At 42.0% G+C, this 15,401-nt stretch overlaps 1 long non-coding RNA gene across 1 annotated transcript; it reads right to left on the bottom strand.

Annotated features, from left to right (window-relative positions):
• Nucleotides 1-12,180: 12,180 nt before the first annotated feature.
• Nucleotides 12,181-15,025, bottom strand: LOC119937286. The gene is made up of 3 exons (XR_005453968.1): nucleotides 14,934-15,025; nucleotides 14,190-14,305; nucleotides 12,181-12,507 (listed from the first exon to the last, which is right to left on the bottom strand). It is a non-coding gene; the product is annotated as an uncharacterized LOC119937286 (long non-coding RNA).
• Between the last annotated feature and the right edge of the window lie 376 nt (nucleotides 15,026-15,401).

Below are 15,401 nucleotides of genomic sequence, written 5' to 3'. Positions count from 1 at the left end.
ATCTCACTTTTGACTTTATTTCTTCTGAGCCTAGCTCATTCCCCAGACAGGAACTTCATTCCCCCATGGATCTATTAGACCACAGTTCGTTCCAGCTTTAAAGCCCTCCTGTAATTCCTGTATCTTCCAGAAAGGCTTCTTCAATCTATTTACCGCATCACATTTGGGTTGGATCCAGCACCTAGCCTTAGTATTTGTGATCTCTAATCCAATTCCAGGATTCATGAATATAGGAATAATTTATGAGAAGCAGTATTGCCTGGTGGTTATCCCGGCTTTGCCACCTGTCTGCTCTGGGGCCTTGGGCAAGTCGCTTCTCTAGGCCTCAAGTTACCTCATCTGCAAAATGGGGAATAAGACTGTACACCTCATATGATAATAATAATAATAGTGGTATTTGTAAAGCACTTACGTTGTGCCAGGCACTGTATTAAGCACTTGGCAGAGGTGGAGAGGGGAGATACAAACAAATCGGACTGGGCACAGTCCCTGTCTTACATTGAGGTCACAGCCTTAATCCCCATTTTACAGATGAGATGACTGAGGCACAGAGAAGTGAAGTGATTTACCCAAGGTCACACAGCAGACAAGTGGCAGAGCTGGGATTAGAACCCATGACCACCTGATTCCGAGGCCCAGACTCTATCCACTAGGCCATGCCGCTTATCATATGGGATAGAGACTTTATCCGACCTGCTTACCTTGTATCTACCACAGTGCTTAGAACAGTTCCAGTCACTTAGTGAATGCATAAAAATTACAATAAAAATTGATTTATTCATCACTGATATATTTATTGACACATTCAGTTCCTCCTGATCATCATCATCATCATCAATCATATTTATTGAGTGCTTACTATGTGCAGAGCACTGTACTAAGCGCTTGGGAAGTACAAATTGGCAACATATAGAGACAGTCCCTACCCAACAGTGGGCTCACAGTCTAAAAGGGGGAGACGGAGAACAAAACCAAACATACTAACAAAATAAAATAAATAGAATAGATATGTACAAGTAAAATAAATAAATAAATAGAGTAATAAATATGTACAAACATATATACATATATACAGGTGCTGTGGGGAAGGGAAGGAGGTAAGATGGGGGGGATGGAGAGGGGGACAAGGGGGAGAGGAAGGAAGGGGCTCAGTCTGGGAAGGCCTCCTGGAGGAGGTGAGCTCTCAGCAGGGCCTTGAAGGGAGGAAGAGAGCTAGCTTGGCGGATGGGCAGAGGGAGGGCATTCCAGGCCCAGGGGATGACATGGGCCGGGGGTCAGGGGTCCTAATATGCTCGTACTCCTGTCTGCTTCATACCTGTTCTTCCACCTGCTTTCATTCTACAAATAATTTTTGTCTGCCTTCCCTATCAGTTTGTAAACTCCATGGGAACAGGTTTTGTGTATTTTGTAACTGTTCTACTCTCCCAGGACCTTAATCGCGTATCTAGCACTGAGTATGGTTCTCGATAAATGCCACGGATTGATGGACTGAAATTTATAATTGAAGATGGGTTTTAGTCACGCATAATTTTTGGTGGTATTTCTTAAGCGCTTACTTTGTGTCAGACACTGTACTGAGCAGTGGGGTAGGTACAAGCTAGTCACATTAGACACATCTTAAAGTTTTAATCTCTGTTTTACAGATGAGGTAACTGAGGCACAGAGAAGCAGATAAGCGACAGACCTGGGATTAGAGCATCCTCTGACTCCCAAGCCTGTGTTCTTTCCACTAGGTCACACTGCTTCCTCTTTGAGAGGCTTTAGGGTATCTTCTGAATATCGAAAGAACATATTTCTAAGTACCTCTAAAGTGAATAGTGGGTCAAACGTGCAAGGAGCTTAAGAAAAGGAAACCCCTTAAGTAAGGGAAGTGTTACTAATAAAGTGGAAAGGTTAAGTTTTATTGAGTATACATTTTTACGGTCACAGTTTTAAGTTTCTTTTCAAGTGGTGTTGCCAAGTTAAGAAGTTTATAATTAAATCTCCATTTTACAAAGATGTCAGTTAGCTTATTCAGTGGTTTTATGATTTAATTAATGCCTAAGACAACAATTTATTTTAAGCATGAGTAGTTTTAATAGTAAGGTATACTTTAGATTACGAACTCTGTCTCCCAGGGGGACTACTTTCTTGTGAAAGGGCAATTCACTGTAAGACTTCCTTATGTTGAAACCTGTTCTCCCTTCAAGGAGTGTGTTTTATGAGTCAGTCACACGGCTCTACACGACACTTTTAATGGTAGCTGCTTTTTTTCTCCGAATTTTCTAATGAATTTTAGATCTCTGAGGGAACTGACCGAGAGTACCACATAGGACAAGGACTTGTGTCTCAATTGATTTTCTTGGATCGACCCCAGCTCTTTGTGCCGTGCTTTGCACATAGGAATCACCTAACAAATACCACTATTATTATTATCTTTATCTATTATTATTAATAAGTAATTTTATAACCCCAGTCCAAAACTCCCTAGACAAAGATGTGTTATTTAATTGACACAAGGACATAATAATATTCTGTTGCTATTACCAAACTCTAAGATTAACCTAACTCAAAGATAATCAACTAAGCTCCCTAAGAAATTTGACAAAACCTGCCGCTTATTTATGTATTTGTCATATGTAGGAACAGGAATCTTTTTTAATGCACAACTTCATGTATGTTACCTGCAAAAAAAAAGTTCCTTTAAATTTAATGATTAAGAAAGCAATAGGGAGAAGTGAGAGAAAAATTTTTTTTAACTTAATTAGCCTATGTATATACACACATACCCACGTATGCAGGCTTTCAGATAACCTATTTTTAAATACATTTCTCCTTTCCTGCTATTTTAAAAATAATGATTTGATTGTGGTTGCCCTTTGGGTGTAATAACATACTTCACAGCAACCAGAAAAATTGTAGTTCTGAAAGGAATTCTATAATAAATATAGGGGGCTAAAAGCAGCTGGAAATTGACATTAATAAGTTTCTCCAGTCATAAATTACAAATACAGTGTGAGTAAGTTGTCGAAGCTGTAACTTGTTTGCTATTGTCCCTGCAGGGAACCCTTCCTGCCAGCTGGGAGGGCGACACAAAACATCTGGCCTCTAAAAGACTCCAACCCTTCTTTCCTACAAACAGATTGCAAAAGGCACTTCCGACTATCTGATCCTGACATTCGTTCTCAATTGGAGGTGATGGGCTTTGTTACAACAAAGAACTGCCCAGGAATTTTCAACCATTTTGACACTCTCATTCATTTATTCATTCATTCAATTGTATTTTTTGAGCACTTACTTTGCGCAGGGCACTGTACTAAGCTCTTGGGAGAGTGCAGTATGACAATAAACAGTCACATTCCCTACCCAAAACAAACTTATGGTCTAGAATGGGGGAGACAGACATCAGTGTAAATAAATAATATTACAAATATGTACATAAATACTGTGGTGCTGGGAGGCAGGAAGAGTAAAGGGAGCACATCCGGGTGATGCAGAAAAGGGACTGGGAGATGAGGAAAAGTGGTGATGAGTCTGGGAAGTCCTCTTGGAGGAGATGTGCTTTCAGTAAGGCTTTGAAGGCCAGGAGAGTAATTGTCTGTCAAATTTGAGGAGGGAGGGTGGTCCAGGTCAGAGGCAGGACATAGGGTGGGGATCTCAGAGGCAAGACAGGTTAGATGGAGGAACAGTGAGAAGGTTAGCACTAGAAGAGCAAACTGTGTGGGCTGGGTTGTAAGAGAGAGCGAGGTGAGGTAGGAGGGGGCAAGGTGGTACAATGCTTTAAACTCAATGTGAGGAGATTTTGTTTGATGCGGAGGCAAGTGGCCCAAGATAGAAGGTTAACTACTGCAGCACAACTGTGCAATTACATAGCAAGGAGGCTGCCCAGCTGTGGAGAACCCAGAGATGCTCCAAGAGCCAAGGAGATATTTGTTTTTTTCCCTTCAACAGCCCCGAGAACTCCGAAACAATTCTTTAACAGTGCTTCCGGACTCTTTAAAATCAAAGTTAAGGGAACTGGGATCACTGAGCCTGGAGAGGGAGGGGTTAGGGAAAATTAATAATGGTCTGAGGTATATAAAGTGACATCACAACCAGGATGGTAAGCAGCTGTTTTTCCTCTCCAGTGGACTTCAATGGAGAGAGACTTAGATTGGGTATGAGAAAGAACTTATTGAAAGTGAGTGAGATTTCCAGGAAAATATCTTTCTCTCAAAATTTAAAAGTTCAGCACAGATATTCCTGGGATGTACTCACAGCAATGATAGACAGTAGTGTATGCTTCTCAAAGTCCCTTCTGGCCTTGTGACTTGACTAGCAGAGAAATGTCTAGGCCTGCACCAGTGGTAGGGACGTAAACACCCCAGGGGAGAGCCAGATGGATGAGTCAAGCAGCAATACAGTGCTCTGCACAAAGTAAGTGCTCAATAAATACGATTGAATGAATGAATGAGTGAACTTGAAGGCCAGAGCTGAGCCTTAAATGTTACCCTTCATGGTCTCCCCACTTAGCACCCTGCCACATTGCCTCGTGGAAAGAGCACGGGCCTGCGAGTCAGAGGACTTAGGACCCAATAACTTGCCCAATTTCACACAGCAGACAAGTGGTAGAGGCAGGTTTAGAACCCAGGTCTTTCTGATTCCCAGGCCCCTGCTCTATTCAGTAGGACAGGCTGCATCTCTGATTTTATCAGCGGTGCAGGAAACTCAATAGGCAGATTTTTTCCACCAATCAGATCCTGCCTGGAGGAACAAATCAGAGGAGGGGTAAGAGGAGAAAAATCATAAATCAATGTTTTCACTGGAAGAATCCAAACAACACAGGTTTCCCAGAAGTCACGAGAGTCGTAGATGAACAAACCACAGGCCTGGGGACAAGAAGACTCAATACCCATGGAGGCTACACCCTCCTCCTCCAGATTTGTGGTTTAACGGGGCCCTCATGGATCTAATTAACAGGCAGGAGCAGACAAGGAAAAGGTGTTAATTTGCTGAAGTGCTAATAACCCTGCCAGCTGTTCTAATAATAATAATAATGGCATTTCTTAACAGCTTACTATGTGTCAGGCACTGTATCACCTAGCAGGGTCTCCGCAGGCTGAAAAATTTCCTCTTGCTGAGGGGAGGGGGGGGTTGGGGAGAAGAGGGGGAGTGAGGGGTGTGTGTGTGTGTGTGTGCGCGCGCGTGCTCGTAGATGGGGTGATCAGGACCTGTACTGTCCAGTGGCTCAGGGTAAGGAGCTCAGACACAAGTTATGGGAAACAGCATTGCCTAGTTGAGTACTGGCCAGGCGTGAGAGGGTCCTGAGTTCTAATCCTGCCTGTGCCACTTGCCTTTTGTGTGACCCTGGGGAAGTCACTCCAATTCTCTGTGCCTCAGTTACCACATATGTAAAATGGGGATTAAGACTGTGAGATCATTGTAGGACAGGGACTGGGCCCACCCCAATTAGAGGGGTTAGTACAGTGCCTGACACATAATAAATAGTTAATAAATACCACAATTATTATTATTATTATTATTGCTATTATTATTAAATTAGCCCTTGATACTCTCCTTCACCCCACACTACTCTTCCCGTCCTTTTTCAATGAATCAAGGAGAAGCAGCATGGCTTAGTGGAAAGAGCACGGGCTATGGAGTCAGAGGTCATGGGTTCAAATCCTGCTCCACCAACTTCCAGCTCTGTGACTTTGGGCAAGTCACTTAACTTTTCTGTGCTCAGTTACCTCGTCTGCAAAATGGGGATTAAAACTGTGAGCCCCTCTGCGGACAACCTCATCACCCTGTAACCTCCCCAGTGCTTAGAACAGTGCTTTGCGCTTAGTAAGCACTTAACAAATACCAAAATTATTATTGTCATTATTATTATCCATCCAAGGTAATTTTTGTTCTTTCTTATACAGAAAACTGTACTAATTTCTTTTTTCACTCCTTTGCCTGTAAAATGATTCCTGCTCCTTTTGCTGCCCTGGCTTTCCCTTCCCAATCAATTATAGTCTGGCAACTCTCTCAACTCATTAAAGAGATCAGGATTGGTGGTCTGACAGTGACCACACCTACTTTACAGACAGGGGGAAACATAGATCTTTGGGTGGTCTTGGATATCCAGGAATTTTTGTTGCAGAAATTTGGTGCTTGAAACTAATGCCACAGTGCAAAATAATCAGTGGTATTTATTGAGTCCTTACTCTACTCTATCCACCTCCCCATTAATGATAATAATAATAATAATAATGGTATTTATTGAGCGCTTACTATGTGCAAAGCACTGTTCTAAGCACTGGGGAGGTTACAAGGTGATCAGGTTGTCCCACAGGGGGCTCACAGTCTTAATCCCCATTTTACAGCTGAGGTAACTGAGGCACAGAGAAGTTAGGTGACTTTGCCCAAAGACACACAGCTAACAATTGGCAGAGCCAAGATTTGAACCCATGACCTCTGACTCCAAAGCCCGTGCTCTTTCCACTGAGCCATGCTGCGTCTCATAAAACAGAAACTCTTCACCATTGGCTTTAAAGTACTCGATCAGCTCGCCCCCATCCTACCTCACCTCAACGATCGCCTACTACAGCCTAGTCTGCTCACTCGGCTCCTCTAGAGCCAGTTTACTCACTGTGTGCCCAATCTATCTTGTCTCCAGCCCTTTTCCCACAGCCTCCCTCTAGGCTGGAACTCTTCTACCTCCACATATGCCAGATCACTTGTCTTCCCACCTTCTATCTGCTGTGTGACCTTGGGTAAGTCACTTTACTTCTATGTGCCTCAGTTACCTCACCTGTAAAATGGGGATTGAGAGTGTGAGCCCCAAGTGGGACAGATTTGCGTCTATGCACCACAGAGCTTAGAAAACGGCCTGGCACATAGTAAGCGCTTAACAAATGCCATAATTGTAATCATTATTACTAAGTTAGTAACATCTGCTAACATTACTTTTAGTAACATAGTAACAACATAGAGAAGCAGCGTGGCTCACTGGAAAGAGCCCAGGCTTGGGAGTCAGAGGTCATGGGTTCTAATCCCAGCTCCACCACCTGTCAGCTGTGTGACTTTGGGCAAATCACTTCATTTCTCTGTGCCTCAGTTACCTCATCTGTAAAATGGGGATTGAGACTGTGAGCTCCACATGGGGCAACCTGATCACCTTGTATCCACCCCAGTGGATACATAATAATCATCATTATTATTATTATCTGCCCCAGGAGCCCTTCCCTAATTAAGCCATCTTTTCCCCTGCTCCCTCTCCCTTCTGCAACATCTTTGCATTTGGATCTGTGACCTTTGGCATTTGATATTCACCCCCACACCACTTATGCAGATATCTGTAAACCGTGCATTTAAAATTATTTATTGTTATTAATGTCTGTCTCCCCCTCTAGACAGTTAGCTCCTTGTGGGTAGGGAACATGTCAACCAATGCTGTTGTAGTGTACTCTCCCAAGAGTTTAGTGCAGTGCTCTGCACACAGTAAGTGCTCAACAAATAAATAAATAAATGGATAAGATGGATGATAACACGGAGGGTGGTACTGTTGTCAATGAATTTGGAAGTTTGGAAGAAGAGAAACCGTAGGAGGAAGGATGAGAACTGCCTAATCTTAAACCCTGTCTAGCTCCATGACTTACCTTCTTGCTTCTTCTTGCTTTTACTTGCTTCTTGCTCTATTAGAAGACCAACCTGCTATATCTTCATTATCTATCTCCCTAATCCATAAGACTGCAGATCTTTCCATCTGCTAAACTCTCCCGATATCAACTATATACTTAAATCCATACTCCCACACTTTGATACTTACCTCACTCCCACACTGCTGGTAATTTATTATTTCCCCTGCTTTTAATTTCCTTTAATGTCTGCTCCTTAACTTGACTGTGTGCTTCTTGAGGACAAGAGATCATGTCTACCAACTCTACTGTACTCTGCCAAGCACTGGGCCCAAACTTAGTGCTCAAACAGTTCCACTGTTTGATTAATTGATTGACTGGTTGTTATGAGGGTTGAAGAAAATGTTGGAATGGCCAAGAGCTATGGAATTAATAAAAAATGTGTTGGGGAAATTATTTAGCTGATGAGTAGCAGGGGTGAGTGTTTAAAAAGATTACAGGGATGGTGCAGAGTCCAGAGACGTTATGCAATTATGACAAAAATGCTTATAACTTTATTGTGGTAATAAAACTTCAAGTTTATATACCACTTGGTTTTTCCAAATCTCCTTCACATCAATCCTCTCATTCTATCCTTATAATATCTCTGTGAGTAAAGGAGAGGTAGGTATTATCCCCATTTTACAAGTGAGGAAACAGACACAGTGTGTTTGACTTGCCTGAAGTCATACTGAGAGCTCACCTCCTCCAGGAGGCCTTCCCAGACTGAGCCTCCTTTTTTCCTCTCCTCCTCCCCATCCCTCCCACCCTCCCCACAACACTTGTATATATTTGTACAGATTTATTACTCTATTTATTTTACTTGTACATATTTATTATTCTATTTATTTTGTTAATGATGAGCATATAGTTATAATTCTATTTATTCTGACTATTTTGACACCTGTCTACATGTTTTATTTTGTTGTGTGTCTCCCCATTCTAGACTGTGAGCCCGTTGTTGGGTAGGGTTGGGTAGAGCCCGTCTCTATATGTTGCCAACTTGTACTTCCCAAGCGCTTAGTACAGTGCTCTGCACACAGTAAACGCTCAGTAAATACGGTTGAATGAGTTCAACATGCTGGTGGCACTAGAATGAAGGTCTGCTCTTTTCTTCAGGCCAGTCTGCTTCTCACAAATTTCCATTAGGCCAAATGACTATATGGGCCTTCAGAACGCAACTTTACTTAAATAAAAGATGTATTCTCTGATTTTGGTCTTTTCATTCATTCAATCGTATTTATTGAGCACTTACTGTGCGCAGAGCACTGTACTAAGCGCTTGGGAAGTATAAGTTGGTAACATAGAGCAATGGTCCCTACCCAAAAGTGGGCTCACAGTCTAGAAGGGGAGATAATCATGTTGGACACAGTCCCTTTTGCACGTAGGATTCATGCTCTTAGTCCCCATTTTCCAGATGAGGAACAGATGACGATGATGATGATGGTATGTGTTAAGTGCTTATTATGTGCAAAGCACTGTTCTAAGCGCTGGGGAGGTTACAAAGTGATCAGGTTGTCACACGGGGGACTCACAGTTTTAATCCCCATTTTACAGATGAGGTAACTGAGGCCCAGAGAAGTGACTTGCCCAAAGTCACACAGCTGACAGTTGGTGGAGCTGGGATTCGAACCCATGACCTCTGACTCCAAAGCCCACGCTTTTTCCAGTGAGCCACGCTGCTTCTCAAAGGTAGTGTCTGCCCTGCACAGTTCATCATAAAGGAACTAAAGTAATGTCTCTGCTGGATAATAGGGATCCTTGCAGTCTAATAACTATAAAAATAAGTGGTTTATACCATGTAATTTTCACAACAATGCCTTACTTTTATTCTTCTCTACAGTACTTGGATGTGACTTTGTGTTCCAAATCTGGAGGCACGTTACAGTCCTGGAACTGGAAACAGTAATCCAATAGATTTCGCACTCACTACGATGTTAGTTTTCTTTTCTTGTTGTTGTTTTCTTCCCTGATCAGCTTAACTATCCTCTTCAATTACAAGGTGACACTGGTTTTAAGCTCTTCAGGAGCTGTGGGTAGCCAGGTTGCTCTAACTTTCCCCACTCATCTCAGATTCTGTATTAACTGAGGAATAGTTTTACCAGATGCTAGAGTATAATAACACTACTAATAATAATAATTAATAATTTTGGTATTCGTTAAGCAATGCACTATGTGCAATGCACTGTTTGTACATATTTATTACTCTATTTATTTTACTTGTACATATCTATTCTATTTATTTTATTTTGTTAGTATGTTTGGTTTTGTTCTCTGTCTCCCCCTTTTAGACTGTGAGCCCACTGTTGGGTAGGGACTGTCTCTATATGTTGCCAATTTGTACTTCCCAAGCGCTTAGTACAGTGCTCTGCACACAGTAATCGCTCAATAAATACGATTGATGATGATGATGATGATGGGGAGGATACAAGGTGATTGGGTTGTCCCATGTAAGGCTCACAATCTTAATCCCCATTTTACAGATGAAGAAACTGAGGCCCAGAGAAGTTAAGTGACTTGTTCAAAGTCACACAGCTGACAAGCGGCAGAGCTGGTTTTGACTTTTGCTGCAACAACCTGTAATTTGACCATCTGCTATCAAAATTGAAAACACCTTCAGGGGAGGGTATCATGTCTACCATCTACATTGTATTTTCCCAAGCACTTAGTACAGTGTTCTGCACAGAATGAACACTCATTAGTAGAGAAGTAGAGTGGCTTAGTGGAAAGAGCATGGGCTTGGGAGTCAGGGGATGTGGGTTCTAATTGGTTCCACCACTTGTCTGCTGTGTGACCTTGGGAAAAACACTTACCTTCTCTGTGCCTCAGTTCCTTCAGCTGTAAAATGTGGATTAAGACTACGAGCCCCACATGGGACAACCCGACTGCCTTGTAACTACCCCAGTGCTTAGAACAGTGTTTGGCACAGAGGAAGCGCTTAACAAAGACCATAATTATTATTATCATAGTATTGATTCAAGGGAGTGAAGTTTTCCACTTTGGGTGAAACTGTCTAACTAGATAGATTCTGCAATATCGGATCATCCCAGTAAAATTCCAGTGACATCACCTGTTTCAGATCCTAGGTATGCCTATTTTTAGGTTGCCCAGTATGACATCACACAGGAAGCAGCTTTGTTGCCAGGGAGGAAGGTATTCTCACACTCTTTGCACCCTTCCCACCCCACTCCTCCTCCCATTTAAAAGAGTAATAATGATAAAAATAATAACGGTATTTAAGTGCTTACTATGTGCAAAGCACTGTTCTAAGCGCTGGGGGGATACAAGCTAATCAGGTTGTCCCATGTGGGTGGGGCTCAGAATCTCAATCCACATTTTACAGATGAGGTAACTGAGGCACAGAGAACTTAAGTGACTTGCCCAAAGTCACACAGTTGATAAGTGGCAGAACCGGGATTCGAACACATGACCTCTGACCCCCAAGCCCGGGCTCTTTCCACTGAGCCACGCTGCTTCTCTATGAACCACTCTCTGCTCCAGTTTACTCCGCCATGCAGAATAGAGATGAATTATGTCCATTATTTTAACCACTGGCTCACATCCAATCTCTATAGATTAATGCAATAATATACTCAATTTGGATAGTTTGATTACAGAAAGCAGAACGCTCATTAAGTGAAAATAGGATTATAAATGATTTCAAATGCTTTCAAGGTCACAAAATGTTTATATTGTGCTCTTAGTAGCTACTCATCTATTATGCCACATGTGGGACACGGACCATGTCCCGATGATTATCTTGTATATGTCCCCAGTGCTCAATTCAGTGCTTGGTATAGAGTAAGCAGTTAAGAAATACTACAGTAATCAAGATTATTATTCGCTTCTGCATCTGTCAAAGATCAGATATCATAAGGCAAGGTCAAGTACAAGCTCAGACCATGCATCTTAAACCAGGATGGTAGTTGTTTGGATGAAGGGGGAAGGAGCTGACTAGCAAAATGTTTTGAAGGAAAAAGTGGCAGGATTTAGCAGTTGGCTAAATCTTTACAAGAAGTTGATTTATGCTGGACTGTCAATCATACACCGCCATGCTCAACTGCAAGGGTAGGATTTCACCATCGGTCATGCCATCTGTGAGATGGAGAAAATATCATTAACCAGTGGACTATCGCACAGGATCTTATGTGTTGTCTCAGCTTAACTAAATTGAGAATTCTTTCCCTCTTGGAACCACTATGAAATGGGCCAGATGTTGTTTTACCACTTGGCTTTTACCAAGAGAAGCAGCACAGGTCTGGTGTAAAGAGAAAGTGCTTGCGAGTCAGGAGATCTGAGTGCTAATCCCAACTCTGCCACTTCCTTACTGCGTGACCTTGGCCAAGTCACTTGACTTTCTGGCCCTCAGTTTCCCTATCTGCAAAATGGGTATCAAATAACTGTCTTTTCTTCCCCTTCAGTTCTGAGCCCCACTTTGTCCAAATGCTTCTGTTCTATCTATTCCAGCACTCAGTTTGACACAGAATATTTAACAGATGCAATGAATCATTATTATTATCATTATCATTTGTATTATTATCATTATTATGTTGATATTGTTCTCGTTATTATCCTTGCCTCCAGGCTGACACACCCAGCTAGGCCCTGGTTCAAGCAGGAAATCTCATTTGATTTTGAGACTAGGCCCAAGGCCTTCCTTGCACACGATTCTGCAGACCAATATGGAGAGGCCACATAAGTTACCTCGCCCCTGTAGACATTCTGAGGGAAGTTCAGTGCAAGGCCAGCATCTTGGCTTGGGGTCTACTGTGATGGTGGGAATCTGGCAGGCCCAAACTCCTCTAGTCCTGCTACCACCAAGCATCAGTAGCATCTTCCCTGCAGTCCATTCTGAGTCAATCCCAGAGCCACTGCTTCTCAGGTGCTGCCCGAGTGATGCAAGAGAAGAGAAAAAATTAGGGAAAGAAACGTAGGAGAAAAATGTGAAGATGTGTTAATATCCTTTATTTCCCTCCCCACCCTTCCTCCTCCTTCTCTTTCTCTTCTATGATAACTTTTATCCTTCTTATCCCTCTCCCCATCGCTCACTCTTTGCCTCCCAGTTGCTTCATCCACTTCTGTTACCCTTTTCCACTTTCCTTCCCATTTTTCCTCTTTCCTCCTTTAATCTACCCCTCTTTTTCTTCTTCTCTTCTCCCTCTCTCTCTTTACCTCACCTCTTCCAAGCCTTCAAATACTACATACACACCCTCAAAAGTCCAGTCCAAGCTTCTTGTTACATCAAAAATGACAATGAAAATCTGAGAAGATTGTAATGATGGGGAATGAACCAATCCATTTCACTGGGGTTCTTCCTGATTTTCTTTCATTCAACGTGTTATCGTTTCCCCCGTTATCTGTCCTTTTGCCAGAAATCGCTACTGATGGTTACACAAAGAAGCCGAGCAGCAAGGTTTTGTGATGTGACTTGCATTTGAATTTATACAGAAATCGTGATTCAACTGAGCTTTCTTTCCTTCGGATCGTAAAATTCTGAGGGAAGTAATTCTGTCTCAATTCATCTAGTACAGTGAGCATATATAACATGCTCATTAAATGCTCCCGGTTCTTTCACAGTCTTAGTTTTTAACCACACATTTCAAAAAAGACGCTGTTAAAAAATTTGGAAACATCTTTTGGACTGTAAGCTCTGTGTGAACAGAGAATGGGTCTACCACCTCTGAGCTATTGTAGTCTCCCGAGCAGTTATGAGAAGCACCATGGCGTAGTGGATAGACCATGGGCCTGGGAATCAAAAGGTAATGGACACTAATCCTGTCTCCGCCACTTGCCTGCTGTGTGACCTTGGGAAAGTCACTTAACTCCTCAGTGCCTCAGTTACCTCATCTGTAAAACGGGGATTGAGACTGTGAACCCTGCATGGGACAGGGACTATGTCCAACCCGATTTGCTTTATCTACCCCGGTGCTTAGTGCAATGACTGGCACAGAGTAAGTGCTTATCAAATGCCATAATTACTATTATTAGTTCAGTGATCTGCACATAGTAAGTGTTCATTAAATACTATTAATTGATTATTCAAACAATGCTCATCTATCTGGATAGAACACCATTGCAATGTTAGAAGAAATGGTTGCACATAAACCCATTGCACTAGTCAAGGTGCATTTAGAGAAGCAGCGTGGCTCAGTGGAAAGAGCCTGGGCTTTGGAGTCAGTGGTCATGGGTTCAAACCCCAGCTCTGCCACTTGTCAGCTGTGTGTCTTTGAGCAAGTCACTTCACTTCTCTGTGCCTCAGTTACCTCATCTGTAAAATGGGGATTGACTGTGAGCCCCCCGTGGGACAAACTGATCGCCCTATATCCCCCCCAGCACTTAGAACAGCGCTTTGCACATAGTAAGTGCTTTAATAAATGCCATTATTATTATTATTATTATTTCCTAAGTGTGAGACTCAAGAGGAACTAACCCTCTGAGCTAAAGGAGAACAGAAGCTACTGATCCAATGGACACTATTCAAAAACAGTTAAAACAAGTCTGTCCTTTCCAATAAACCTATAGTTTCAAGGAGAGACCAGAGTTATTTTTTATATTATTAGCACTCACCTGAGCCATTCATCTGTCACAACTACCATCTGGATTTAAGAATCCCTCTCAAATCGCTTCTTTCATATGTTACTCTCAATTTCGAGTTTGGTTTATGTTGGTAGTCAATGCTTGCCCTGTTAGACACATATAATGCTGTTAGGAAGGTTTGGGCAAAAAAAACCTCTAAAGGAACAGCAGCTAAGGCGGTAGCCTGAACCACTCAAGCCTGAATTTTCAACATTTGGACAGGAAAGAAAATAACACATTGAAGAGTTGCTTTACCACTGTGAAAACCCCAACAGAAATGTGTCTAATTGCTGGAGTCTCTTGAGGCATTTATAGATTCAAGAATTTTGGTCGGGAGGAGAAAAAAATTATTTTATAAAAATAATGAAAATATTTTCATATCGAAAGTAACGAAAATATCTTATGAAAATATTTTTTCCTATTATGAATGTGCTTTTGCAGGCTGAGATAAAATAGAAATTGTTTTGAAAAGATTGAAGCGGTTAAACATTTCCTTCTTTATATTTTCAAGTACTAACTGAATACGTCCTTTTCCCTTAATCTTTGTTTTCTTAATTATAGTTTTGGGGGTGGGAGGGTTGTTGTATCCTGAAAGGACTTCAGTTTCTGCCTTGGCATTTAACCAAAAGTTAGATGGAACTGTTATCAACTACGTATCCAGTCTTGAAAAGTTGCCCCTCATCAACGAGTTAATTCAATTCATCACACCAATATTCTCGTGTTAGCTTTAGTTACTTTTGTTAAGCTTTTCCCCTTGTTTATTTCTTTTCTCCTCAATGTGATTCCACAATGCTGCCTGTGTTAAGTCTGGGGGACGGGGGAGGAGAAGTAATGCCGGCTTGCCTGCTGAAAGCACTGATGCCAAGGAAATGGTTGCCGTAGCAACAGATGGTGAAAGCTTTCAGAATTTCTCCACTAGCCCTGGTTACTGTAGATGACAATAACGAGTGAGAGAGCACCGAAATTCATCCCCAAATTATTCCTTTGGAAAATTGTCTAAACACTGGAGGGGCCCATTATATCTTTTCATCATACACTCCCAAACCTGATGATAAAATATGTTCACGTTCTAAATGTCCAGTTAAAAGAAATTTCCATTTATCAGCATCTACATAGAAAAACGAGTCAAAATTAAATCGGCAGAGGTTCTGTTGTTTTTACCAGTTGTGTTAACTCATGCTATTCTTGGGGCTGCTATTTCAA

Source organism: Tachyglossus aculeatus, chromosome 14 (assembly GCF_015852505.1).
Source record: "Tachyglossus aculeatus isolate mTacAcu1 chromosome 14, mTacAcu1.pri, whole genome shotgun sequence".
Taxonomy (NCBI): Eukaryota; Metazoa; Chordata; class Mammalia; order Monotremata; family Tachyglossidae; genus Tachyglossus; species Tachyglossus aculeatus.
This window is presented reverse-complemented; position numbering and strand designations above follow the sequence as displayed.